Below are 27,787 nucleotides of genomic sequence, written 5' to 3'. Positions count from 1 at the left end.
CTAGCTGAGGGTTTGTCAATTTTGTTTATCTTTTCAAAGAACCAGCTCTTGGTTTCATTAATTTTTTCTATTTTTCTTTAGTCTCTATTTGGTTTATTTGTGCTCTGATTTTTATTATTTCCTTCCTTCTGCTGATTTTGGGCTTTGTTTGTTGTTCTTTTTCCAGTACCTTTAAATGCACTTTTAGATTGTCTATTTGGGATTTTTCTTCTTTGTTGAGGTAGACCTGAATTGCTGTAAACTTCCCTCTTAGAACCGCTTTTGCTGTATCCCACAGATTTTGGCATGTTGTGTTTTCATTTTCATTTGTCTCCAGGAATTTTTTGATTTCTTTTTTGATTTCTTCATTGAACCAATCGTTGTTCAGTAGCATTTTGTTTAGTCTCCACATTTTTGTGGCTCTTCTGGTTTTCTTCCTGTAGTTGATTTCTAGTTTCATACCTTTGTGGTCAGAAAAAATGCATGGTATTATTTTGATCTTCTTAAATTTATTGAGACTTGTTTTGTGGCCTAATATGTGATCAATCCTGGAGAATGTTCCATGGTTATTTGAAAGAATGTGTATCCTGTGGTTTTTGGATGGAATGTTCTGTATATATCTACTAAGTCCATCTGGTCTAATGTGCCCTTCAAGGCCAGTGTTTCCTTATTGATCTTCTGTTTGGATGATCTATCCATTGGTGTAAGTGGAGTGTTAAACTCTCCTACTAGTATTGTGTTACTGTCTATTTCTCCTCTTCTGTCTGTTAATAATTGCTTTATATATTTAGGTGCTCCTATGTTGGGTGTATAGATATTTACAAGTGTTACATTTTCTTGTTGGAGTTATCATTATGTAGTGCTCATCTTTGTCTCTTATTACAGTTTTTGATTTAAAGTCTATTTTGTCTAATGTAAATATTGCTCCCCCTGCTTTCTTTTCTTTGCCGTTTGGGTGGAATATCTTTTTCCATCCTTTCACTTTCATTTTGTGAGGGTCTTTAGGTCTGAATTGTGTCTCTTGCATGCAGCATATATACATGGGTCTTGTTTTTTTAATCCAATTGGCCACCCTATGGCATTTGATTGGAGCATTTAGTCCATTGATATTTAAAGTAGCTATTGATAAATATGTATTTATTGCCATCTTGTCACTTTTTTTTCTGGGTGTTTTAGTAGTTCTTCTCTGTTCCTTTCTTTTTCCTCTTGCTCTCTTCCCTTCTGGTTTGGTGGCTATCTTTAGTAATATGTTTGAGTTCTTTTGTCTTACTTTTTTTCTTGCTGGTTATGGGTTTCTGGTTTGTGATTACCATGAGGATCCTATTTAATATTCTACGCATATAACAGTCTATATTGAGTTGATAGACTCTTTAGCTTGACCTTTTTCTAAATGCTCTACTTTTTCACTCCTCTCCTCCCACATTATATGTTTTTGAAATAATATATAGTCTTTTGGTTAGTGTGTGTCCATCCATTACCCTCTTATCATTGGAATAGGTGATTTTAGTACATTTGCCTTTTAACCTTCATATTATCTTCACAGGTCGTTGATCTGCTGCCTCTACTATATTTTTACCTTACAAGTGATTTTATTGCCTGTTTTTTTTTGTTGTTGTTTGGGTTTTTTTGATAATTTTTTTAATCTCTATTTGTGGTCATTGCTTTCCCACTTAAATAAGTCCCTGCAGCATTTCTTGCAGAACTGGTTTCTTGGTGATAAACTCCTTTAATTTTTGCTTGTCTGGGAAGCTCTTTATCTCTCCTTCCATTCTGAATGACAACCTTGATGGATAGAGTATTCTTGGCTGTAGGTTTTTTCCTTTTAGCTCTTTAAATACGTCATGCCATTCTCTTCTCGCCTCTAGGGTCTGTGCTGAGAAGTCCGCTGATAGCCTGATGGGCTTCCCTTCATATGTCACTTGTGGCCTTTCTCTTGCTGCTTTTAGGATTCTCTCTTTGTGTTTAATTTCAGATATTTTAATTCTGATATGTTTTGGTGTGGGCCTCTTTGGGCTTATCTTGTTTGGAGCTCTCTGTGCTTCCTGAACTTGGATGTCTGTTCCCTTCCTCAGGTTAGGAAAATTTTTGTCTATTATTTCTACAAATAAATTTCCTGCCCCTCTGTCTGTCTCTTCTCCTTCTGGGACACTTATAATCCAAATGTTAGCATGCTTGATATTGTGCCAGAGTTTCCTTAGACTGTTCTCATTCTGTCTAATTCCTTTTTCTCTTTTCTGTTCTGCTTGGGTGATTTCCTGTAGTCTTTCGTCTAGCTCACTGATCCGTTCTTCTGCCTCCTCTACTCTACTGTTGAGTCCCTCTAGTGAATTTCTCATTTCCAGTATTGTATTCTTCATTTCTGATTTTTTTTTATATCTTCCAGTTCTTTGCTGATGTGCTCACTGTGTTCATCCATTCTTCTCCACATATCTGTGAGCATCCTCATGATATTTTGTTTGAACTCTTTGTCGAGTAGGTTGCTAGGTTCTGTTTCATTTAGTCCTTTTTCTGGAATTTTGTCCTGTGCCCTTGCTTGGAAAGTATTCCTTTGCCTCCTTGTTATGCTTCTTTCTCTGTGCTTATTTCTGTGTATTAGGTGAGTCAGCTATGTCTCCTAATCTTGGAGAAGTGGCCTTATTTCTGAGATGCCTTATGAGGCCCAGCAGTGTGCTTCCCTCTCATCACCAGTCCATGACAACCAGGAGTGACCCCTTTGTGAACTACTTGTGTCCTTCTGCTGTGGCAGGGTTGCACCCACTGCAGGTACCCAGGGAGTCTAGTCTTTCCTTCCCTGGCCAGCTGTTTGTAAATCCGGTTTGGGGAGCCTTAGCACAGTTGGCTACAAAGTCTATCAGCACACTCTTACTGCAGTTTTCCTCTTAATTGGGTTGGTACCCAATGTAGCTGGTTGCTAGGCTCAGGGGCTGACAGTTGTGATAGGCCTCAGGCCTCAAGGCTGTTGTCAGTTCTCTTAGGAGTGCAGCTAAGTGGGGCTAGCCCTTGGCATGGGAGCACTCAATTGTTTCAGGCTTTGGAAGGTGGGGCTGATCCTTTTTATGGTTATTTGTGAAGCACAGGTCTTCTGCCTCTGATAAGCCTCACCCCCCACAGGAGCACATGCACCGTCAACACAGTCTTGGTCCGTGTGAACTTCTCAACCCCCTGGAGCGTACCCCAATGCCGCACTGCAGGGGCCCCCACTTCTCCACCACTGCTGCCCACAGTTCCCCTGGTCCTCACACAGGCCCTGCCCCACAGAGGCAGACATCCTTGCCTGCCTGTAGAGGATCAAGGCACTCAGTCAATGCAGGCCCACAAGTAGCCTGAGGGCTTGCTGTTAGGTGGTGTGGGTCCCTAGGGCAGGTTGCCTGCCCTGGCTGAACTGGGTTAAATCTGTGCTCTAGTGGGCGTGGCAGACCCCTGGGCTAACAGGCCAAGGGATAAACCTCAATGGCACCCTCTGGGATCCATGTCAGCACGCCTGGAACAGCTCAGAACAATGGCCCCCACCAATGTCTCCCTCTCCGGAGAGGTCCCTCCTCTCACCAAGATGCCCCCAGAGCCCACCAGGTGAGTCTCGTTTCACCAATGGTCTCTCAGCCTTCTCTGGTGATTTTAGGTTGCTGCAATGAGTGAGTTTGTGTGTGGGCCCTTTAAGACCTGGGTCTTTTCGGCTTTCAGCTGATAGCTTTTCTGGTGGTATCCTCAGTGCAGTCAATAGCCAGCGAAGCCAGACAGTAAGACCCTCCTCTCAGATGGGCTGAGTTTGAAGCATGCTTATAGCAGTATCGCCCTCGCTCCAGACCTCACTCCTCCAGGGAGGGCTGCGTACCTTAGGGTGGCTCCCACCTGGCCAGCCGAGAAGCTCCGCTGCTCCCAAAGGTGGCTTTTTTCTTCTCCGGCTGGAATTATTGCCTCTTCTGCCTTTCTCAGGACTGTCCCTTTTTGTGGGGGTTCTTTTTATCCAGTTTTCAGTTTTCAATCTGGGGTAATTTTTCCAAAAATTGCTGTAACTTGGTTGTGTTCGTGGGAGGAGGCAAGTTCAACGTCTGCTCACACCGCCATCTTGACAGGATCTCAAAATCAGTTGCATTTCTATACACTAATAACAAACTAGCAGAACAAGAAGTCAAGAATAGAATCCCATTTACAGTCACAACAAAAAGATTGAAATATTTAGGAATAAATTTAACCAAGGAGGTGAAAGACCCATACACTGAAAACTATAAGATATTACTGAGAGAGATTGAAGAAGACATAAAGAAGTGGAAAGCTGTTCCATGCTCACGTATAGGAAGAATAAACATAGTTAAAATGTCCATATTACCTAGAGCAACCTACAGATTCAATGTAATCCCAACCAGAATCCCAATGACATTCTTTATGGAAATAGAACAAGGAATCCTAAAATTTATATGGAACAGCTAACGAGCCTGAATAGCCAAAGCAATCCTGAGAAAAAAGAACAAAGCTGGAGACATCGCAAACCCTGACTTCAAAGTATACTACAAAGCTATAGTGATCAAAACAGCATGGTACTGGCACAAAAACAGACACACTGATCAATGAAAGAGAATTGAAAGCTGAGAAATAAAACCACACATATATGGACAGCTCATTTTTGACTAAGGAGCCAAGAACGTGCAATGGAGAAAGGAAAGTCTTTAATAAATAGTGTTGGGGAAACTGAGAGCCACATGCAAAAGAATGAAAGTAGACCATTATCTCACACCGTACACAAAAATTAACTCAAAATGGATTAAAGACTTGAACGTAAGACCTGAAACCATAAAACTCCTAGAAGAAAACATACACAGTACACTGTTTGACATCAGTCTTAGCAGCATCTTTTCGAATACCATGTCTACTCAGGCGAGGGAAACAAAGAAAAAATAAACAAATGGGACTACATCAGACTAAAAAGCTTCTGCAAGGCAAAGGAAACCATGAGCAAACTGAAGACACCCACTAACTGGGAGAAAATATAAATCATGTATCCGACAAGGGGTTAATATCCAAATATATAAAGAACTCACGCAACTCAACAACAAAAAAAACAACCTGATCAAAAAATGGGCAGTGGATATAGGAACAAACATTTTTCCAAAGAAGATATACAAATGGCCAACAGGCACATGAAAAAATGTTCAGCATCACTTATTATTAGGGAAATGCAAATCAAAACCTCTCTGAGATAATGCCTCATGTCCATCAGAATGGCTCTAATTACCAAGACAAAAAATAACAAGTGTTGGAGACTATGTGGAGAAAAGGGAATCCTCATACACTGCTGGTGGGAATACAAACTGGTGCAGCCACTATGGAAAACAGTATGGAGATTTCTCAAAAAATTAAAAATAGAAATACCATACGATCCAGCCTTCCCACTACTGGTTATTTATCCAAACAATTTGAAATCAACAATAGAGAGAGATTTAACCACCCCTATGTTCATTGCAGCATTATTCACAATAACCAAGATGTGGAAGAAACCCAAGTGTATATATAATGGAATACTACTCAGCCATATAAAAGATGAAATTGTCCCATTTGCAGCAACATGGTTGGACTTTGAGGCAAAATAAGCTAGACAGAGAAAGACGAATACCTATGATTTCACTCATATGTGGAAGGTAAACAAACGTATGGATAAAGAGAACAGATTTGTGGTTATCAGAGGGGAAGGGGCTGGGGGGTTGGGCGAAAGGGGTAAGGGCACATATGTATGGTGATGGGTAAAAACTAGACTATTGGTGGTGAGCACGATGCAGTCTCTACGAAAACTGATATATGATGATATGCGCCTGAAATTACACCACGTTATAAACCAATATGATGTCGATAAAATAATTTTAAAAAATGTGTTGTAAAATTATTTTGCATTTCTTTTACCTGGGACATAATTTTAAGTTTTTTAAAAGTGTGCTTTATAAAAATATGACTGAACCATGTCCTTGTCTTGAGTGAATACATTACTAAAGTATGACACAGCAACAAAAACTTTTTTTCTGTCTCATACTTGAGTCCAGAGGTTCACTGAAAATAGGTTACACCCCAATCTTATGCAGCATTAAAACTTAAGTGCTTCGTACTTTGTGTCATAATTTCTCTATCATTTGAAGAAATCAAAGTCCATTATATTGGCTTGGTGACTTTGACCTGCTTTGGGCAGGGTGTACATATTGAGACTCATGTTTTTTTTTTTTTTTTTTTTTAAAGATTTTACTTTTTCCTTTTTCTCCCCAAAGCCCCCTGGTACATAGTTGTATATTCTTTGTTGTGGGTCCTTCTAGTTGTGGCATGTGGGACGCTGCCCCAGCGTGGCTTGATGAGCAGTGTCATGTCCGCGCCCAGGATTCGAACCAACGAAACATTGGGCCGCCTGCAGCGGAGCGCGCGAACTTAACTGCTTGGCCATGGGGCCAGCCCCCGAGACTCATCTTTTTAATGTACTCTAGTGAAGCAAGATCTAGGGTTTTGAGAAATCCTAGTATTCTTGGAATGTTTTAAAGCATGTCTCAGTTTAGAGAACTATTTCTTTACAAGTATTCAGGTTTTGCTTGAGATTAATTATCAAATTGGAGCAGCTTTGTTTTTTCCATAATATCTAAATATGTATATGCATACAGAGCGCTCTATTAAAATATAACCCTTTAAAAGGCTACAAGGTAAACTATCATAGATTATGTACAGCTCTGTATCACTGTCATCTTTCTTTCATTCATATATTCATTAAATATTTATTTGAGTGCCTCCTATGTGCCAGACATTATTTTAGGTACTGGAGATACAGTGGTCAACAAAATAGAAAAAAAATTCTTACTCCTGCAAGGTGAGATAGACTGTGTGTGTCTGTGTGAATGTGTGTGTGTGTGTGTATGAATGTGTCTGTGTGTGTTAAGGAATCTGGGGAAAAATAAAGCAGAGAAGGGAGGTTAGGAATGGGGGTAGTTGCAATTATAAGTAGGATAGTCAAGGCTGGGCTCACTGAGGTGTCTTGTGATGAAAGGCCTGAAGAAGGGGAAGAGAATCATGTGGCTGTCTTCCCCCAAGACAGGAAGAGGGGGCAAGTGCCAAGTCCCGAGGCCAAGGCATACTTCTGTCTTCCAGGAACTGTAAGACCAGTGTGACTGGAGTAGAGTGAGCAGGGAGGAAAGCAGACGCCAGTCCTGTAAGGCCTCTGCACTTGTAAGCTATTGCAAGGGCTTTGGCTTGTGATTAAAGTGAGCAGAGAAGCTGATGGAGAGTTTCAAATAATGATGTGATGTGATCTGGCTTATGTTTTAAGAGGACACATTGCCACTATGTCTCATGAGAATAGACTTACATGGAAAAGGGCAGAAATGAGGAAACCAATTAGGAAGCTGCTTTGTAGTAACCTACTTGATCGCTTGGACCAGAGTTGTGTGTTTTGAAGGGAGAGTGGGAAAGCTTTCCTGATTGAATATGAGTTGTGAGTGGGAGAAGTCAGTGGTGACTTGCAAAGTTTTTGGCCTATGCTGCTTAAAGGATGGAGATGCATTAACTAAGACAAGGAGAAGTTGATGTAGGGGGAAAGATCAGGGGCTCAGTTTTGGAGATGCCCAGTAGGCAGTTGGGTAGACTAGTTTGAATTTCAGGGGAGCGGTCTTGGCTGGAGAATATAGAAACTGGATGAAATCCACAAGGGAGTGAGTGTTGATAGAAAAGAAAATAGGTTTAGGACCAAGAAGCTGAGCTACTTCCACACTGTGGTTGAGGAGATGAGATGGTTGCAGTAAAGAAGAATGAGAAAAAGCAGCTAATGAGGTAGGAGGAAAACCAGGAGACTGTGGTGTCTTGGGAGCCAAGTGAAGAAACTGTTTCAAGGAGGGTGAGTCAGATGCTCCCAAGAGGTGAAGTAAAATGAGAGTCAAGAATTGACTTAGGGATTTGGTGATAGGGAGGTTATTGGTGAGCTTGACAACAGCAATTTTGGTGGAATAGTGGGGACCAAAAATTGATCAATGAGGATTCAAGAGAGGATGGGATTAGAGAAATGGAAACATCAAATGTGGACAAATATTTCAAGGATTTTGCTGTAAAGGGAAAGTGAGAAATACAGCTGAAAGGAAAGTGGGGTCAAGAGAGGTTTTAAAACGGGAAAAATAACAGCATGCTTGAATGCCGATGGGAAAGACAGTAAAGAAGAAAAAAAAAGAATGATCCTTCAAGTAGTAGCATAATTCACATTCAGAAGGCACCAATATACATGGGCCTGAGTGAGGTACACTCTATCCACATGCTTTCAGTAACTGATGATTTTTTTTTAAAAGACTTTATTTTTTAAGAGCAGTTTTAGATTCAGCGCAAAATTGAGAGGAAGGTAGAGACATTTCCCTGCCCCCACACATTGATAGGCTCCCCCATCAGAGTGGTACATTTGTTGCAATTGTGAGCCTACATTAGCACTTCATAATCACCCAAAGTCCATAGTTTACATTAGGGTTCACTCTTGGTGGTGTACATTCTCTGGGTTTGGACAAATGTATAATGACATGTATCCTTCATTACAGTATCATACATAATAGTTTCTCTGCCCTAAAAGGCCCTCCATACTCTGCCTATGTATCCTTCCCATTTCCCCCAGCCCCTGGCAACCACCGATCTTTTTACTGTCTCCATAGTTTTGCGTTTTCCAGAATGTCATATAGTTGGAATCACGCAGTGTATAGCTTTTTCAGATTGGCTTCTTTCACTTAGTAATATGATATAAAGTTCCTCCATGTCTTTTCATGGCTTGATAGTTCATTTCTTTTTAATGCTGAATAATATCCCATTGTCTGGACGTACCACTGTTTATCTGTTCACCTGTTGAAGGACATCTTGGTTTTTTCCAAGTTTTGGCAATTATGAATAAAGCTGCTATAAACATCCACATGCAAGTTTTTGTGTGGACATAAGTTTTCGGCTCCTTTGGGTAAATACCAAGGAGTGCCACTGCTGGATTATGTAGTCAGAGTATGTTTAGTTTTATAAGAAACTGCCAAACTATCCTCCAAAGTGGTCGTACCATTTTGCATTCCCACCAGCAATGAACGAGAGTTCCTGTTGCTCCACATCCTTGCTAGCATTTGGTGTTGCCAGTGTTCCAGATTTTGACCATTCTAATTGGTGTGTGGTGGTATCTCATTGTTTTACTGGTAACTTCTTTAGCTCACCTCCTATCTCAGGCACAGATTCCCCACCATCCTTTAAGCATGTATGGGATCCTCTGGGTTTTCTAATAATTTATTCAGTTAACGAAATAGTGATTGTGTGCATTACACATATAAGGTAAGATGGCAACCACAGGGCAGCACATGGGTAAGAAGAAACAGAATTTAAAGACACAAGTATCTCTGCATCTCGTGTGAATTAGCAGTGGCTTCTTTGTATGCCCTGTGAACCACCTAGGGACACTGTTGAAATGCAGATTTTGACTCTTTAGGTTTGAGGTGGGCGTGAGATCCTGCATTCATGATAAACTTCCAGGTGATGCCAGCGATGCTAGTGCATCTCATTTTGTGTACAAAGTTATCAGAGGTACAATAGTTCCCCCTTATCCACAGGGCATGCATTCCAAGACCCCCAGTGGATGCTTGAAGCCACGGATAGAACCGAATCCTATATATACACTATGTTTTTTCCGATACATACCTATGATAAGTTTAATTTATACATTTGGCACAATAAGAGATTAGCAACAGTAATAATAAAATAGAACAATTATAACAATATACTGTAATAAAAGTTATCATAGATCTTAGCAACCTCAGCATGATTTTTTTCCTTATTAAGTTGAGAACTTTCACTTTTTCACTTAAAGGAAACATTTTATGGCTTCCCTTTGGCATATCCCAGTTGCCAGCATTGCTACTCTTGTGCTTTGGAGCCACCATTAGGTAAAGTAAGGGTTGCTTGAACACAACAACTGCCATACCCCTACAATCGATCTGATAACCCAGATGGCTGACAGGTGCCTCCTGGGTGGGTAGTGTATACAGTGTGGATGTGCTGGGCAAAGGGATGAGTCACATCCCGGGGAACACTCAGAATGGCATGCAATTTAAAATTTGCAAGTTGTTTATTTTTGGAATTTTCCATTTCTTATTTTTGTGCCTCAGTTGAAGGTGGGTAACTTAAATCAGGAGAAGCGAAACTGCAGATAAAGGGGGACCGCTGGATCACTTCTGAGCTTACTTTTCCCCTTACGTTTTGCTTCTCTTCTCTTCCTCTTCTCTCTTGTTTCTGTACTAGGTCCCCTCTAGACCAGCTGGAAACTTTCCAACTCTCAAACGTACAGCATTTCAGTGTCTTCTGCCTTCCAGCCATTGCATTTTTATTGGTCTCTGCAAAAAGGGCTACTGGCTTCTGCGTGTTTTGTTTAGTAATTAGGTACTGAAGAGACTTGAGGCAAGTTTCATTTGTATTACCTATGGAAGGCCAGACTTCTGGGTCTCATTTCAATCCTGAGGCCGTTTTCCTCCTGGGCTTCTGAACACCTGCCTGTGCTTTGAGTCCCACTGGCCAGTCCTGGCTCTGGGGCCAATTTGCCACCTTGAGTGTTGTCAGGTGTCTAATGCTCTGGACACTTCCATGCCAGGGCTGGAAGTGGATAGAGGTCACTTGTTAAGGTTTGTTATATTAGTAAATTTGGTCAGCTTGTGGAATATAAAGCAAATCTTTTAAGTTCACCATAAGCTGACAAAAGCTCAGATGGCTCTAGAGTGGAAGAGGTACTTATCAAAGATAGTTTTTTTTTGGATTGGGGAAGAGCTTAAAATCAATTATATATAAAATGAAAATTTATTTAGGTTCTACATTTAGTTTCTGCTATAATTTAGGTCATATATCTTGTCCCGAATTTAATTTCCTTGAGGCATATTTTTTAGGGTCATTTATATCAGTGCTGTCCAATAGAAATATGATGTGAGTCATAGACATAATTTTAAATTTTCTAGTAGCCACCTTAAAAAAGTAAAAATAAACAGATGAAATTAATTTAAATAATATATTTTATTTAACCCAATATATCCAAAATGTTGTCATTTTATGTGTAATTGGTATAAAAATTATTAATGAGATAGTTTTTTAGTCTTTTTTTTATACTAAGTCTTAAAAATCTGGTGTGTATTTTATATTCACAATGTTGACCTTAAACAAATAGTCACTTATTTCTTCAGCAAAAAAATGGGTTTATTAGGGATCAGCAAATAGTTGCAATTTGGGGTCTGCAACTGTGGCAGGCCATGTGCAAGTTCTCATCAGCCAGGGAGGGAGGAGCTCTTTTACAGAGGGGAAAAGGAAAGTGGGGAGGCTGTTGTAAACAGAGTCCATTGCAGGCGACTAGGAGTTTGAAGCTTAGGGGCTTTTCTTTGGCTGAGTTGTGACAGTGTCTCATTGGCTGAACTTCTTGCAGTCAAGAAGAGGAAGTCTGTCTCTGCTATAGAGGTAGGGCATGAGAGCTCCCCCTTTTGGCCTTCTGACTCCATTTTAATGAGGTTTCTGTTCATTAATTTCCACATTTTCCCCTTTTGATCGAGATCTTTCTCTGAAAGCATTGCTGATCAAGAGTCAGGTTTTTCTGGTTTCATTGGCCTTTTGTCTCCTGATGCCAGGAAGGACCTTTCCTGGTTTCATGTCCCACATAGGAGGGAAAGTGTACAGACTGGAAATTGTTGCTATATTTGAGTAGCAAGGAGGGGTAGAAGGGGGAGCTCTCAGGCATTTCTCTTTTCTAAAGTCCATATGTTACCGTCATAGGCATGGGAGATCATCTGAAGCCTTAAGTCATCGTCAAAGGTTTGGCAGACAAACTTCCAACAGGCCTGGTCTGGACGTCTTGGGAAAGCTGTCTGACAGACTTCATCTGCTTCAATTCCAGGAATCTTTGCTTTTAAGTCACCAGATGATGTGCAGGTCAAGTCAGGGCGTGGTGCCTTCTTTAGGTGTGTCACATGAATCCAAAAGTCAAGGCCCTGGAGTTTGGCAGCACAAGGGTTAGTAACAGCACCTGACAGGCGCCTTTCCAGCGAGGTTGAAGAGAGTCCTTCTGGAGGTGTCTTTTCCAATAGATAGAATCTCCAGGTTGCAAGGTGTGATGCTTAAGGTCTTCGTCTCGCTGGAGTGCGCTGTGAAAGACTACTCCACCAGAGCACGGTTGCTTTTAATAGAAGCCGTTAGGCCTTTGCCGTACTGGAGTGTAGCTCCTTTATCAGCTGTGGGTCAAAAGAGGCAGGAGCCAAGTGCATTGGGCGTCCTGTGATTATCTCTAAGGGCGAGAGTTTGTGAGTTCCAGAGGGGGTGGATCTGAGATTTAGAAGGACCAACGGCAATGCTTTTGGCCAAGGCGTCTGGAGGGTCTCTACAAATTATGCCAGTTGAGTCTTAATGATGCCGTTGGTACATTTGACTAAACCAGAGGATTGAAGGTGGTAAGTTCAGTGAAAGTGAAAGTGTTGTGAAACCGGCCAAACAGTGCAGACTTGTTGAAGTCCCTCACTGGTAAAATGGGTTCCTCGATCACTGTGAAGCCAGAGAGGAGTTCCCCGGGTGGGATAATCTTTTCCAGAAAGACTTCAGCTGCCGAAGAGGCAGTGCCTGTCTGCAAGGGAAGCCTTCAGTCCAGCGAGAAAACATGCAGCCCAGGACTAAAGCATATTTATCTCCATGAGTCAGGGGAAGCTGTATAAAATCCATTTGCCAAACCTTGAATGGTCCATTAGGCAGTTTAAAATATCTGGGAGCCGTTATGAGCAGGCTTCTCTGGATTGTATTTTGGCAAGTAGGGTAGGCATTTTTTGCAGCCTTGTTAACATTTCCCCACCAATATTGATTCATGAGTGCTGTCATTTTTTCAATAGACCAATGGTTTTGTCTGTACAGTGGTTAGGAGCGGGCATTTTAGAGTCTCTGCTAGGACTGGGTTGTTGGAGAGCTTTGTCTTTTAATCAAACCAATAACTGTTGAATTTCCAATCTTGTTTTCCCTTTCTGAACCCAATTGTTGGGCTTCTCTAGTCAGTTTTTCTAAGTTATCATTTGGGGAAATAGCCCTTTGGCTGCTGTTGGTTCCTTTAAGGGCTGCATTTCTTGTGGAAATGTCAGCAAGGTGATTTCCTTTAGCTTCCAGAGAGTCAAGTTTAGAATGCCCCAGAATCTTATTAATAGCTGAAGCGGGAGGTAAAAGTATAGCATCTAATAATTCCAGAACACAGGGGCCATTTTATGTTTTATTTCCGCTGGAAACAAGGAAGCCACGTTGCTTCCAGAATGTTCCAAAATCATGAGCTAATCTGAAGTCGTGTCTACTCTCAGTATAAATGTTGGCAGTGTTGCCTTTGGCTAAAGTACAAGCCTGTGTCAGAGCACAGAATTCAGCCTGTTGGGCTGAATTAGCCATAGGTAAAGCTGCTGCCTCAGTGATATCAAAAGGAGTGGCTGTAGCATACCCAGCACAGTGTTTGCCATGGTCACCCATTAAAGGAGAACCATCAGTGAACCATGAGAAGTCGGGATTGCCCAGAGGGGTCTCCTGCAGATCATCAGGAGGGGTCAGGAGGGGATCCGTCAGCATTAAGCAGTCGTGAGGGACTTCATTGGCAACAAAGGGCAGAAGAGTAGCAGGATTAAGGTCATTACAGCTTGAAAGAGTTACGTGAGGAGCAGTTAACAAAAGGATATCGTAGGAGGTGAGGTGGCTGACAAGTATGTTGAGTGTGATGAGAATTCAGTAGGGCTTCTACTGCATGAGAAGTACTACAATAATGGTTAAAGGGCATCCCACAACAATTTCTTGGCCTTAACCAAAAGGGGGGTGGCAGCAATGACTCTGAGGCAAAGTGGGTATCCCTGTGCCACAGGGGCCAGTTGCTGGCTAGAATGCCCTGTGAGTTGATAGTAGTCCCTGTGTTTTGGGTGCATACCCCAAAGGCATTCCCTTCCTGTTGATATACAAATAGGAAAAAGGGAATCTGATAATTGAATGTCCAAGGGCGGCTGGGTTCATCAAACTTTAGGGCCTTAAAGGCTGTGTTGTCCAGTTCCCATAAAATTGGATTGAGGTGGTGGTTCTTTGAATTGGCCATAAAAGAGAAATTTGGAATCCGATTTCAGCAATAACCAACTGGCCTGAGAGAACCTTACAGTTGATGGTTAATTTTGGGTTTGGGGAAACTCAGGGCACCATGAAGCCTATATCTGGATCTAGTGTAGCCCTCGTTCTGATATCAGCTGCCCTAAATATCAAACCTGGGTTTGGGCAAACTGCTATTTTTCTTTGGCAACTTTATGTCCAATTAAAGCTAAAAGCTCTGGCAAGTGGATGCTGTCTTCTGTGAGGAGACTTGGGAGGGAGAGCAAAGAAGCAAATCATCCACATACTGCAACACAGTGGAGTCCAGCCTTCAGGTTTTGTGAAAAATCAGAAGAGCTCTCAGTAAAATCCTGAGGCATTACTGTCCAGGTGAATGTTTTCCTTCCCAGGTAAAGCTGAAAGGGTATTGGCTAGCTTCCTCAACTGGAATACTAAAGGATGCACTGCATAAATCACTTACTGTAAAGAATTTGCTTCCAGTGGGAATAGATGTTAGCAGCATGTGAGGGTTGGGAACAACAGAGTGTCGAGGGATAACAGTGTTGTTTATTGCTTGGAGATCCTGGACAATCTTCCACCCTTAGCCCTTGGTTTTTCTCACAGGTAAAATAGGAGTATTAGAGGGACTAGTACAAGGCATAATGAAGCTTTGAGGCTTGTAGTCTTCTATTATGGGCTTTATACTTTGAAGGGCTTCTCTACTTATAGGGTATTGATTAGTTATGGGGAGAGGTTTAGAGGGATCTGTTTGAATGTTGATGGCAGATGTGCTGTGAATTTTATCAATATCAGTTGGAGATTTTACTCATAAAGAGGATGGTAGCTGATTCACTAGGGACAAATGATCACTGTTTGCAGAATCAGTCTAGTACCATCAGAGATGAAGCAAATGAAAGATGTCACAGAGTCATTTACTTCACCTGGTTGGCTGTTTTGATAGCTCCTGTCAAATTCTAGAATTATTTCCCCTTTTTGGGAGAAAGGAATTCCAGCATGATACTTTTCCAGGAAGTCTTGGCCTAATAGACGGATGGGGTGGAGGAACTAAGGAGAAAAGGGTGTATTTCTCTCAAAGGGCCTAACCAAAAGGAAATAGGTTCAGAGAGGAACCGGTTGAGGTTTATTAGAAATCCCCACTTTTTTTTTTTTAATTAAGGTTATGAAAGTTAACACCCTTGTGAAATTACCGTTGTACATCTTTATTAGTCATGTTGTAGGTACACCACTTCACCCCTAGTGCCCTCCCCCACCCCCCTTTCCCCTGGCAACCGCCGATCAGTTCTCTTTGTCCATATGTTAACTACCACCTATGAGTGGAGTCGTACAGAGTTCGTCTTTCTCTGTCTGGCTTATTTCACTCAACATAATACCCTCAAGGTCTATCCATGTTGTTGTGAATGGGACGACTTTGTCCTTTTTTATGGCTGAGTAGTATTCCATTGTATATATATATACCACATCTTCTTTATCTAATCATCAGTTGCTGCGCACTTAGGTTGATTCCATGACTTGGCTATTGTGAATAATGCTGTGATGAACATAGGGGTGCATGGGACTTTTGGAATTGCTGATTTCAGGTTCTTAGGATAGATACCCAGTAGTGGGATGGCTGGGTCATAAGGTAAGAAATCCCCACTTTTTGAACTGTTTTAGTCCTCCGAGGCGGGGGCTGCTTTACAGTAGTGGAGTTGAGCGCCGAGAGTGTGGTTCTGTTGTCAGTTAGTAGAGAGATTCATCTCCAGTCTGGAGAAATGTTTCTTCAAGCCACTTAAGAGGGTGGATTGGGAAGAGCCCCTGTAGTTCCTTGGAGCCCGTCATTGGGAATTTGGAGGACATTGGAAAGGCTGGTTAGAGGGCTGAAGGTGTGTGAAGCATTTGCATTTATAACAATCTCTTTTCCAGTGTCCTGGCTCTTTGCAATAATAATAGAAACTGGGAGATTTTTGGTTTCATTAAAGGGCCTTCATTTGCTGGAGTTGAAGGTTAAGAATTTTAGCAGTCTCTCTCTGGAGTGGGGGGCAGTTGGTTTGCCAGATTAACCAAATCTGGATTGGACACAGGTTCCCATTCCATCCTGGTCCTTTTTACCAGAAGGGAAAGGTCCTGCTTCAGCCTATTAATCAACATAGAATTAGAAGCTACCTGGATGGAACCAACTTCTAAGGGAGACCGGAGTTTTCTTTAAAAACAATCTGAAGTCGATTGTAATAGTCATGAACAGGTTCATCAGGTTTTTGTGCACGAGCCTGAGTTGCGTTCCAATCAGCAGGCTTTGCGAAAGCCCTAGGTATGGCCCGAGGAAGTCGTCTAGCGATTGCCTGAGCCTGATCATACACTAAGTCAGCGAGTTGATCTGGTTGTAATTCTAGAGACTTCTCAGGATTTTCCAGTTAGTGGTTTTCATCCAATGCTGGTCCTGGCCTTCGCTGACAAGCCTATGAACTAGCTGATATAAGTGAGAGAAACTGGGTTGATAAGTTTGAATGACTCAGCAAATCGGTGAGGATCTTCAATTCCTTTGGAAAATCTTTAACTATGGCTTGCAGTTCAGCTGTAGTCCAGGGAGTATAAGAAATTAAGAGTTTAGCCTTTGGATGCTTAGAAAGCTTAATTTTAAAGGGACAGCTTCCGATAGGTTCCAAGGAAGAGGGAGTGAGGAGAGGTTCAGGGAGAAGGGGAAGTCTGGCCAGAGAGTTAGTGTGGGGGCCTGAGGGTATGGAGGAGGCGCAGGGGTGTGGAAGGGAGGGAGCAAGAGGATGCTGGAGGGGCGCCTGAGCGTGAGGAGTGGGTGAGAGGAATATGAGGCTTCGGAAGCCGTTTTATCTTTCTTTAATCGTTTGTTTGCCTCCACTGATCTTGATTTCATTTTGCCAAGAGGCAATTTTAGGCTCCTGGTGACGTTTGGAAGTCTTAAAATACCATTGGAAATAGGTGTCCCATTCAGCTTTGGAAATTACAGAGCTGTGGTTGTGTTGTTCAGTTCGGTTTTAAGAAAAGTAAGTTTTGGGAGTTCAAAAGGTCTCCACGTTGGCCATTAGTATTCTAAATTACTTTTGGTTAAATTGGTCCATTTAGTTAGAAATGCGCATGAGAAAGTTATGCTGCTCATAGACATAAAATCAGCCAGGGTACCTGTAGGGGGAGCACCCTCAAAATATTTAAATAACCAGGATCCCATTTCTTAGAGATTTTTCTCTAGAGTAAAAGAATAATTTTCAAATAGTCTAAACAGTTCAAACAGCTTGAACAGCTCGAACAGCCTCTAGGCTTAATACCAGCCAGTTCTAATAGGAACAGTTCGATTTTAGTAAGGTGGATCAAAGATGGAATCAGCGCAGTTCTAGTGGAACAGTTCAGTACCAAAGGGAATCGTCCTGAAGGTTGTTTCAGTTCCCGTGGAACAGCCTGCTCCCAAAAGAGTCAGGCCAAAGTGCCAGTTCAGTTTCAAGTAGGAACAGTCCATTTTCAGAAGAGTGGGACCGAAGGCTTAGCACAGTTTCGGTGGAAACAGCTTGATTTCACACGAATCAGGCTGAAGTACCAACCGAATACTCACAACAAACACGGCCTTAACCAGTAAAGGATGAAACTTTGAAACAGATCTCGAGTAAAGCCTGGAGGGCCTTATCGCAAAGTGGTGGAAGCTCGCATCGGGAGAAAGTCTCCCCCTCAAGTTCCTGGGGCCTCAGTGGGCCCTGTTGTTGGTACCACACCTCTTTGCTCACCAGCCTCAGAATTGTCAGGGGTCTTTCTTGGATCCCTGTATGGGCCACCAAAATGTTGTCCTTAAATAAATAGCCAGTTATTTCTCCAGCAAACAATGGGTTTATTTGGGATCAGGAAAGACTTGCAATTCAGGGTCTGAAACTGTGGTGAGCCACATGCACGTTCCAGCAGCAAGGGAGGAGAAACTTTTACAGAGGGAAGAGGAAGCAGAAAGGTGGGCTCGGGGGGCTGTTCTAAATGAAGAGTCCGTTGGAGGAGACTGGGAGTTCAAGTTGCAGTGGTTTCTCCTTGGCTGACAGGCTCTCATTGGCTGAGTTTCGTGTCCATCAAGAAGAGGAAGTCTTTCTTCTTCCTGTTGGGCTCTGCTATAGGATGTGAGAGCTTCCCCTTCTGGCCGCTCAACTCCCTTTTAATGAGGCTTCTATTTATTAATTTCCACAGCAGCCCATCTGCCATATTTCAGGTGCCAGATGACTCCATGTGGCTGCCATATTGGACAGCACAGATCTGTATGCAGAGCAGTTGCAGGTAAAATAAACACAGTTCTGTTTGTACCTTTATTCATTATTCTCTGTAAATATCAACACACTATTTACTATAATGATAGTGTTTATGGTTCATTAAATATTAAAATTAGGGGTGCCTGGGGCTGGCCCCGTGGCACAGTGGTTAAGTTTGCATGTTCTGCTTCGGTGCCCCGGGGTTTGCTGGTTCAGATCCTGGGCGCAGACCTGGAGCTGCTTGGGAAGCCATGCTGTGGTAGGCATCCCACATGTGAAGTGGAGGAAGATGGGCATGGATGTTGGCTCAGGGCCAGTCTTCCTCAGCCAAAAAAAAAAAAAGAAAAAGGAGGATTGGCAGCAGATGTTAGCTCAGGGCTAATTGTCCTCAAAAAAAATTTAAAATTAGGGTGGAATTTTTTACATTAATTTTAAAATCTAACCTAAAAATGAATAGATAAATGTATGGAAAAAAGATAATTATAAATTTGCAAAAAACACTAAGCTGCTGATTGACTTGAGCAATGGGTAACAGTGCTAAGAGTCTACATAAATGAAAAATGGCTGAGAGCCAGCCCTGATAGCCTAGTGCTTCAAGTTCAGTGCTCTCACTGCTTTGGCAGCCCGAGCTCATTTCCTGGGTGTGGAACTGTACCGCTTGTCTGTCAGTTGCCATGCTGTGGCTGTGGCTCACACAGAAGAACTAGAAGTACTGATGACTAGATATACAACCATGCACTGGGGCTTCAGGGAGAAAAAAAAGAGGAAGATTGGCAACAGATGTTAGCTTAGGGTGAATCCTTCCTTGAAAAAACAATGCTTAAGACTTTCAGAGGGATAATAAGTTTTAGTGACATTATTTAGGATAATTTGCTTCTTCATATAACTTCTGAGTAGTAGTTATAACAGCAACATCACTAAGAGTTTTAAAAGGTGAAAAGAACCATCCCAAACACACTTCTCATTTGTTTTCATTTGATTCCTACAGATCCCCATAAGGTAGGTAAGTGCTGTCATGATGCACATTTTACTGATGGGTAAACTGAGACTAGAGAGGTTTAGTAATTTCTCCCAGGTCACACAGTGGGTAAACTGTAGATCTGGGATTTGAACTCTGGACAGTCTTATTCCAGAGCTTACTCTCTCATGCTTCCTCAGCACCTGTCAGTGATGCATTGTATGGTTGAGGGGGAAAGAGTGGGGATTCTCGAATTATGAAATCAATGTGTTCTGGAAACTTGAGTACAAATTAACTTTTTTAAAGAAATCACATCCTGTTTGCCATTAATTTGTCTTAATTTCAGAGTTGCTTTATCTTGATTTCTGACTGATCTTCAATTTAAAGTGAGCCTCAAACACTGTTTCTCTGCCCGATCCTGACTTGGGGGAAAAATAGCCAGTAATGTGTAAGGCAGCCTTCAGTGTGATCGAGAACTGGCCCTTCTAGCCTGATCGTGGAGTGCAGGCTCCAACACCAATGCAGTGTCAGTAGCACTTACTATTAACTGCAGTCGCGGCAGCAACAGCCACTCACTGAGTGATTACTGTATGCACAGTGCTGAGACTTTATACTTATTCTCTTATTTAATCCTTAAAATGATGCTGTAAGGTTGGTTTTATCTTCCTCAAATACGTGCCCAAAGCAGCTCCACTGTAGTCTGAAGCAGTTAGAATCTGTGAGAATTATTGTATTCGGTTCTGGGTGTCACATTTTAAGAGAGGTGTTAGCGATGCAAGGGTATCCGTGGTAGGTGAGTGGTTAGAAAATCATGTGATAGTAGGAGAGGCTGTACAAACTGTGATTTTTAACCTAAGGAAAGAAGACTTAGTGGATGGAAGAGCTGTCTTTAAGCATTTGGTACAAGGAATGTGATCTGAAGAGAAACCTGAGTCTGGGAAAGGAGTGCACTTACTCTGTCTTTCTGCAAGGAATATAGGAGAAACATTTCCAGAGGAGCAGATTTCTACTTCAGAGTAAGAAAGGACTTTCACACAGAGTTGTTTGAAAACTAAGTGGACTTTCTGTTTAGCTGTGTTTGGACAGAGGTCAGGTCCCTACCAGGATGTTCTAGATTAAATGCTTGCGTCTGGAAGGTTTGGATTTTAGGAATTTACCGGCAAGTGAGTTGTCCAGTTGTTCAAATGAAAGACCCTTTATGTTCTTTCCAGTCTGAGGGGTTTGTGGTTTTGTCATAAATTGTGGTCTAAAATCAGATTCCTTTTGTAATGTAAATAATTACTATTTTAGTTGTTTTGTAAATTAAGTTTGAGATTGTGATTTAATAACAGAAGTTCAGAGCTAAGAAGAACCTTGGAAATCGTGGAGTCTAACCTCATTTTACAAATGAGGAAACTGAGAGAGAAAATAAATTAAAGGCCAGTTGGATAAGTACTTAGGTCCTGACTGCAGCTCCACTGCTTTTTTCTATTGCAGTTACTAATGTTTAGGTGAAACAAACTGAATCATGTATAGCACATTTTAAAAGGTCCTTTTGAATCTTCTCCAGAGCTAATAGAATGAAGCAACCATAAGTTCATTTTATTCTCATTGGGGCACACGAGTTCTTTTTTTCATCAGAACTTGGAGCTCAGTGATTTCCCTACAGATGGGCTTTCTGTCTCTTCAATTATGTAATGCCACAGTGTTTCATCTTTCTGGAGACAGAAGCACCTTCCCCTTGAAAGCAGGAAGAAAGGATACAGTGGCTCTGATAACTTACTGTTCATTCAACAGATATTTATTGTGGGCCTCCTGTATGCAAACACTTTTCTAAGCACACTTGTAGGATCTTTGGCTTTTACTCTGAGATAGGAAACGATCAAACAATTTTGAGCCGAGGATGAGGATATCTGCTTTTTAAAAATTATTATTATTCAGGTATCACTAACAATTTGAAAGGATTTCCTGGGAGTTTCAGCCAGCTGTGGTCAGCCTTGGTTTAGTGAGACACACCTTTCAGCCAGTTGGCGCACTGTTGGAATTACTGTAGTTAGAGATTTGATCCTTGTTAGTTATATAAATAAATTCACAATGAAACAAGTATGAACCCCTTAAAAATATTCTACCATACATTGGTTTGCAAAATATAACTTCATGATGGAATCCAACAGACCTGGGTTTGAATCACACCCCTCACTGGTGATCTGATTTTGGGCAAATGTATTAATTTTCTGAGCCTCAGTTTCCTCATTGGTAAAATGGGGTAAAACCTGTTTCATGGGGCTTTTTTCATGATTACATGATTAAAAGGAGACCATGCTTGTGAAATGCTCAGCTCAATCCTGGCACATTGTAAACATTCAATAAAAGCCTAGCTATTATGATAATTTAGTCAAGGGAATTTTAAGTTCAGTCAAGGGAATTTTAAGAATGAGTAAAACTTATTTTAAAGATAGATTTAGGGTCCTAACTCAGAGCCTTAATTTATTTTTAGTGTAGACTAAATGTCTTAAATGCCTTTGTCTAAAAGTCCTGACATTGAAACAATGCTTAATATAATACTTCTGTCTTAACACTGTTTTACATGTGTATGAATTAATCCTTTTAAATGTCACTAGCTGTTTTTGTGGTGTCCCAACTTGGCAAATTCTAAAACTCTCCTGTATGTTCCACAGGCATTATCAGTTTTGGACAAATTCTGGAGGTTTGGCTATCGATTAAAGCTGGCAGAGAAGGTCTGCCTGTAGGTCACAGTTGACCCCTAGCCAGAGGACACCCAGGGAGCTGGTTCACTGTGAAGCCTTCCTGGGCTCTAGGGCTGTATGGGTGTGAGTGTGTATGTGCCTGTGTGTGTACTCTGTTACCCAGGATCTTTGTCCTCCCAGAGAGTAAACACACCACCTTATGATTATGTGGACGAGTCCACCTCTGTAATGTTGTGGTTTGCATATTTTTACAGCTGGAAATTCAGTCTGACTTTCAGTTTGATATTTATGGTGGTGTCTGGTTAAAAGTGCTGCAGATTTGACTTGCCAGTCCCCTCTGTGAAACCTTTGTGGTGCTACAGTTTTCTTGGCTATCGCTGTCAGCTTCTTCCAGCCCAATTCTGCATCTCATTTTCCTGGTGCTGTAGGTGTCACCTAGCTGAGTTGATAAATTCATCTGGGTTAATAGAAGGGGTTAGAGGAGTATGTGGACATTTTAACTGTCTTTGGAGGCAGTATTTTGCTTCCCTCTCTCCTCACTTGTTTAAAAGTACTTTGGCAAAACCAAAACTGTGTAATGTAACATTTCAGTATTATTTTCCATTGACCCCTTAGTGAATGTAATCATCATGGGAATTCTAATGCATGGCAGAAAAGGTAATGCATGGCAGGTCTCTGGTGAAAATAATGGGCATGTACAACCTTCTTTTTCATTGTGTAATTAATTTTTAAAATTCCATTTTAAATTTTCCACTCTTTCTTGATTATGAAAAAAGACCTGGTAATTGTAAAAAGATTGGGATATACTTAAATATGTATTTGAAAAAATTTGAAGAAGAAATGAAAATCAACTATAATCCCTCTGCTCAGAGATAAAACACTGTTAACCTGTTCTGAGGCATTTCTGTTTCTTCTATATTCTGAGCATGTGTGTTTGTTTAGGTGTTCATACAGAATACACAGTCTTACTTGTTTTCCTTTGCTTAATATTATGTTATGAACATTTTCTCATGTCATTAAAACTATTTGCAAATGTGTTTTTTGAATAGCCACCTGCTGTTTAATCTTAGGGCTCTTCTATAACTCATTTAACCAGTTCCCTATTGTTGGGTACTTAGGATGTTAACAGTTTTTCTCTATGATGATCTTTATATATATATATGTGTGTATATATATATTTGTATATATGTATACTTTATATATAAAAACTTTTTATATAAACATGTCTGTCTCTCTGACATTTACATAGAATATTTTCCTGTAAGAGGAGTTTGAGAATCAAAGGTGTGAACTTTTTAAGGCCCCCAAATCCACATTCCTTTCTGGAAAACTGGCACCATTTACATTTACATCTTACCTACCATAGTATAGAGTCAGACAGAAAGAAGCTAGTAGTTTTTAAGAGGTGCAGGTTGCGGCAGGCTTTGTAGGGCCCATTATCTAAGTCGACACCTTTAAAACTTTTAGCTCTAGATCTAGGGAAGATCTGGCCCTACTTTGACATTTTACACATAAGAAAACCAAGAACTACAACAGTTAATTGATTTGCCCAAGATCATATAGCTAGTGTTCAAAACCAAAATTCAGTTGCGTAAATTTGAAGATCTAATTGGCTTTATTAAATGATTCATCATTTGGGCAGCATCTCATCTGGCAGGCAGAGAGACACTCCAAAGGAGTAAGCAAGATGGAAGGCTTTTAGAGTGAGGAGGGCGGGACAAGGAAAGGAAGTCATCAGCAAGGAAAAAATGAAGCTTCATTGGAGGAAAGTAAAAGTTCAGGTGACGATGGCTCCTCATTGCAGCTTTCTCCATTGACTGGGCTTGGCCTGGGCAAGAAGGAAGTCTTCCTTCCTCCTGGAGCAGTAAAGAAGGTGCACTTCCTGTTTGGGAGTGCAAGTTAAGTCTCTTCCTATTTGGGTCTGTAACTGATGCTTTTTCCTGTTGGGATCTGTAATTGATGTCTTCTTGTTAGGGGTCTGTAATTGAACATCTTCCTGTTTGGTGCAATGGACCATGAGTGGTAGGGCATGAGAGCTCCTTCTACAGGCCTTCCCAACTCCAATTTTAGTTGAGATTTCCTTTATTAATTTTCACACTAGTAATTGGCTGAGCCAGGATTAGAGACTTGACTCCTTGTCCTGTGTCTTTTCTTCTTCATCTTGATCCTAATGCATCAGAGAGAGTTGTCCCTCAGGACTGCATTAGAGGGGAGTAGACCCTGTAGCCAAACCTTTTTTTTTTCCCCTCACTGTATGAGCTCTGTTTGGTGTATGTACCATTGCCTATCATCTGGCCCCACAGCATGCCTCTTCCCTATATTTTCAGCAAAATCCTGGCCTTAGCTTTGATAGGCCTGACTTGAGTTAAGTGTTGTTGACCTTAAACTAATACATGGCCAGTTATTTCTCCAGCAAAAATGGGTCTATTTGGGATGAACAAAGAATTGCAATTTGAAGTGCGAGCCATGTGCAAGTCCCACACAGCAAGGGGAGGAGAAACTCTTTATGGAGGGGAAGAGGAAGTTGAGAGTGCTGCTGTAAGCAGAGAGTCCATTGGAGGAGACTGGAAGTTGGAAGTGCAGTGGCTTTTCATTGCTGAGCTTCTTGCCAGTCAAGAGGAAGTCGTCTTCTTATCCTCTTAGGCTCTGCTGTCAATTTAGGGGATGAGAGCTCTCCCTTCTGGCCTCCTGATTCCATTTTAAATGAAGTTTCCATTTATTAATTTACACAATGTCTGTGTCTGTGACCAGGGGGATGGAATACTTTGGCTAGGCCTGAGTCACATGCCCACATGCATGGCCCTGGGTGAGAAGGAAGGGAATTGCTAATTTAAGCCAAACTACATGGAGTGAGAATGGGGGAGAAAGGATTTAAAGAAGAAAAGAGGTGTTCTGTTATCAGAAGGAAGAGTGCTGGGCAGGCAGAAACAGCAGATGTCTGTGGCAGATGAAATGGGGCTGGCCAGAGGATGCATATGCCATAGAGAAGAATAAGAAACACAAAGGCCAGAGGCAGGCAAGAACTTAGTGTATGAAGAACTGAAAGAAGGCCAGAGGCCTAGCTAAGTGAGTAAGGGGTTGGGGCGTTGAGGGTGGAAGATGGGGAGCGGAGGGAAGAGATTGGAAAGGTGAGCTGAAGCCACATTGTGTAGGACCTTATAGTTAAAATCGGGTGCTTGGATTGTAGCCTATGGAAATGGGAAGTCATTGAGAGCTGTGAATGGTTTAACCTTTTAAAAAGATCGCCCTCCAGTCTGTTCTCTCACTGCAGGGAGGAGCACGGGATTACTTAGGAAGTGTTTGTAGTTGAGAGACGAAGGTTTCTTGGACAGGAATGTTGGTGGTTGCGATAGAGACAGTGGATAGATAAATGAGCCACGTTTTGTGAAAGCAACAGAACCTGATGATTGATGGGATATAAGGAAAGGAAGAATGACAGAGATTTCTGGCTGGCTTAACACAACGGACAGAGTTGCCATTATTGAAATTCAGCACTCTTGTTGGATGTTGTTTTGTGTTATTTCATTTCTTCTACCTAGTCTGTAAGCTCCTTGAGAACAGGGGTTAGACGTCATCTCCTCCTTCTTCGCTGTTGATTCTGGCACACTGCTGAGGCACATACTAGGCATGGTTCGACATCTGTCAGGTGGGTGGTTGATCCTAAACACCACTTTCAGGGTGGGCCTTGGGAGGCTTAAAGGAACAAACAAATCTATTTGTTCCATATTTGTTGTTGGTTTTTAAATTTGTTTAAAATGATATAAGTCATGTGGGAAGAAGGTACTATGAGCTATATTTTATAGAAAATGTAATCAGACGTCAGAGCTAAAGAAATTTGCCCAGATCATTTATGATAGAGCTGTAGCATTTTCTCATCTCTAGTATTCTCATTAATTCACCTACCGTCTTCTCATTCTTCTGAGTTATTTTTTCTGCCTAGAGTTGGTGTTTCTCTTTTCCTTGGTGTTCTCCATGTGGAGGATAAACCAGCACTGACTCTCCCTGTTTTCTTTGGGGGGTTCTGTACCTTTGATGCCGCTTTGATTCTCTCACTTCCTTCTGGTCTCTTTTTTTTTTCTCCTTTGCCAAAAAGCTCATTCTGAAGTGCCTGTGAAAGAGCCCAAACAGGAAGAAATCGGCCGTGTGGGTGAGTGACAGTTCTTCAGGTGGTGGGCAAACCAGACCTGTTCACGGGCTGTGCTTCTGAGCTGTAAGCCAGTGTGTGGCTCAGTCTCAGCGCTCACCAACACTGCTTACTCAGGCTTAGCCACGGCTTTGGGTTGCTTTATTCATGGCCATTGCTGTCTCTGGCATGCTTTTTATTTCCTCCCAAGAGAAATTGTAACACAGGAGGAATGAAAAGACGTAGTCTGAAAAAACAAAATGCCTGCGGAACCCAAGCTACCCTTACCTGGAGCCCTCTCCGTGCAGGCTGCTGTGTGGGTGGAACACGGTGACAGTCCTATGTCCTTTTGGCTTGGCCCAGGCTTGCACTGGGTTTTGAAACCCCCAGGCCAAATGGCGGGCTCCAGTCCAAGAAGTCCTCACCTTATGGGGCAAAGACCTGTCATTTCTTTATTTGAGGCAGATTTTTACTATGATGACTAAGAGGATTTCAGAAACCAAAGTTAGTTTCCCTGCTCTTATTTGTATACTTCAGGAGGACTATGAGAACTTTTAGTTTTGTTCCTTAAAAGTTTGTAAGGAAACAGTGCCCCAGAACTTTAGCGTGTCTTCCACATTCCCAAATCAATACTTGTTTTTAATATGTGGTAGTATCATTAAATGTTTTTGTGGAAAATCGTTTAAGGAGATAGAGCTGTGGAGGGGCTTGGCCTGGGGGTTGGGTGAATGGTTTTGAGTTGGGTAATTAGGCGGCCGCAGACATGTGGAACAGAAGCCCTGGTTAGACTAATTAGTTAAGCCATATTCTAAGTGCCAAGTTGACCCAGGGGTAATGGCCTAGAAATGCTGCCTTTCCTGATTTATTTGATTGATGAGAAGCGGGTTTTACACTTGGGGGTTTACTTATTTTTAAAATTAGAGAATTATTTGGCTGGTTTTAATCTGTGTCAATTATGTTTCTCCGATAATGGAGAGGTGGGCCTGTCTTATTTTGGAGCTCTGGGATAGGGCTCTCCTGCTTCTGTTTTCATCCCCTCACTGCAGTGTTCTGGCACAGCGCATTTGACAGGGTACTTGGAGTCAAGTCTGCAAAGCACTGGAATGTTTTATTTGGTCAGGATACAAGCAGCTTTCTAGTGACAGGCCCTTTTCTTCTTACACACGTAACTTCTTCCTGTACCCATTTATTTAGCTACTGTTCATTGGTGCCTAATGTGTGCCAGGTACTATTAGATGCAAAGATATCTAGCAGTTAACAGCTTTGTTTTGTCTACTCCTACTGTGCCAACTGCCTGTCACATGGTGTACTGTGTCACTATTTTTTGAAAGAATGAGGGAGTTAAATGCCTGCCCTTGTTTTGTATTTTGTGTGAATGCTCAGGTTTAGCTCATGCAATTGTAGCTCGTTTTGCCCAACAGATTTTTTAAAAACAGAAAACAAATTTCTGGAAACCTAATCCTGTTTATTTCCTTGTAGTTTTAGAATTTAAGCTAAAGCTCTTCAAAGAATTTGATTCTAAAACATAATAAATAATAGCAGGAATGCTGTAGATACTTTAAAAATAAAAAATATTAAGTGACAATGTTTTGCCACCTTTTAGGATGGTGCTTTTACACATGCTGTGTTTGCGCCTGCCGTCCGTCAGCTCTGAGACAGGCAGGCGAGAGTCTCCGTCCCCGCGCCGCGCCCGTGCAGTGGGCGCGCTCCGTGCGCTCCG

The 27,787-nt window shown here is 41.7% G+C and overlaps 1 protein-coding gene across 5 annotated transcripts in view; it reads left to right on the top strand.

The window, feature by feature from the left end:
* Positions 1 to 27,787, top strand: part of PSD3 (pleckstrin and Sec7 domain containing 3) — a 643,022-nt gene that overhangs the window by 201,737 nt on the left and 413,498 nt on the right. Inside the window, exon 1 of one of the 5 annotated variants that reach the window (XM_046648397.1) lies at positions 18,273 to 18,327. The exons of the other annotated variants lie outside the window; for them this stretch is intronic. The gene's annotated coding sequence lies outside the window, so the exon portion shown is untranslated. Of the gene's footprint in view, positions 1 to 18,272; positions 18,328 to 27,787 lie in introns of those variants that run through there. 5 annotated transcript variants of the gene reach the window in all.

The sequence above is a fragment of the Equus quagga genome, chromosome 22, assembly GCF_021613505.1.
Source record: "Equus quagga isolate Etosha38 chromosome 22, UCLA_HA_Equagga_1.0, whole genome shotgun sequence".
Taxonomy (NCBI): domain Eukaryota; kingdom Metazoa; phylum Chordata; class Mammalia; order Perissodactyla; family Equidae; genus Equus; species Equus quagga.
The sequence above is the reverse complement of the archived record's forward strand: the minus strand, read 5'-3'. Positions and strand labels throughout refer to the sequence as shown.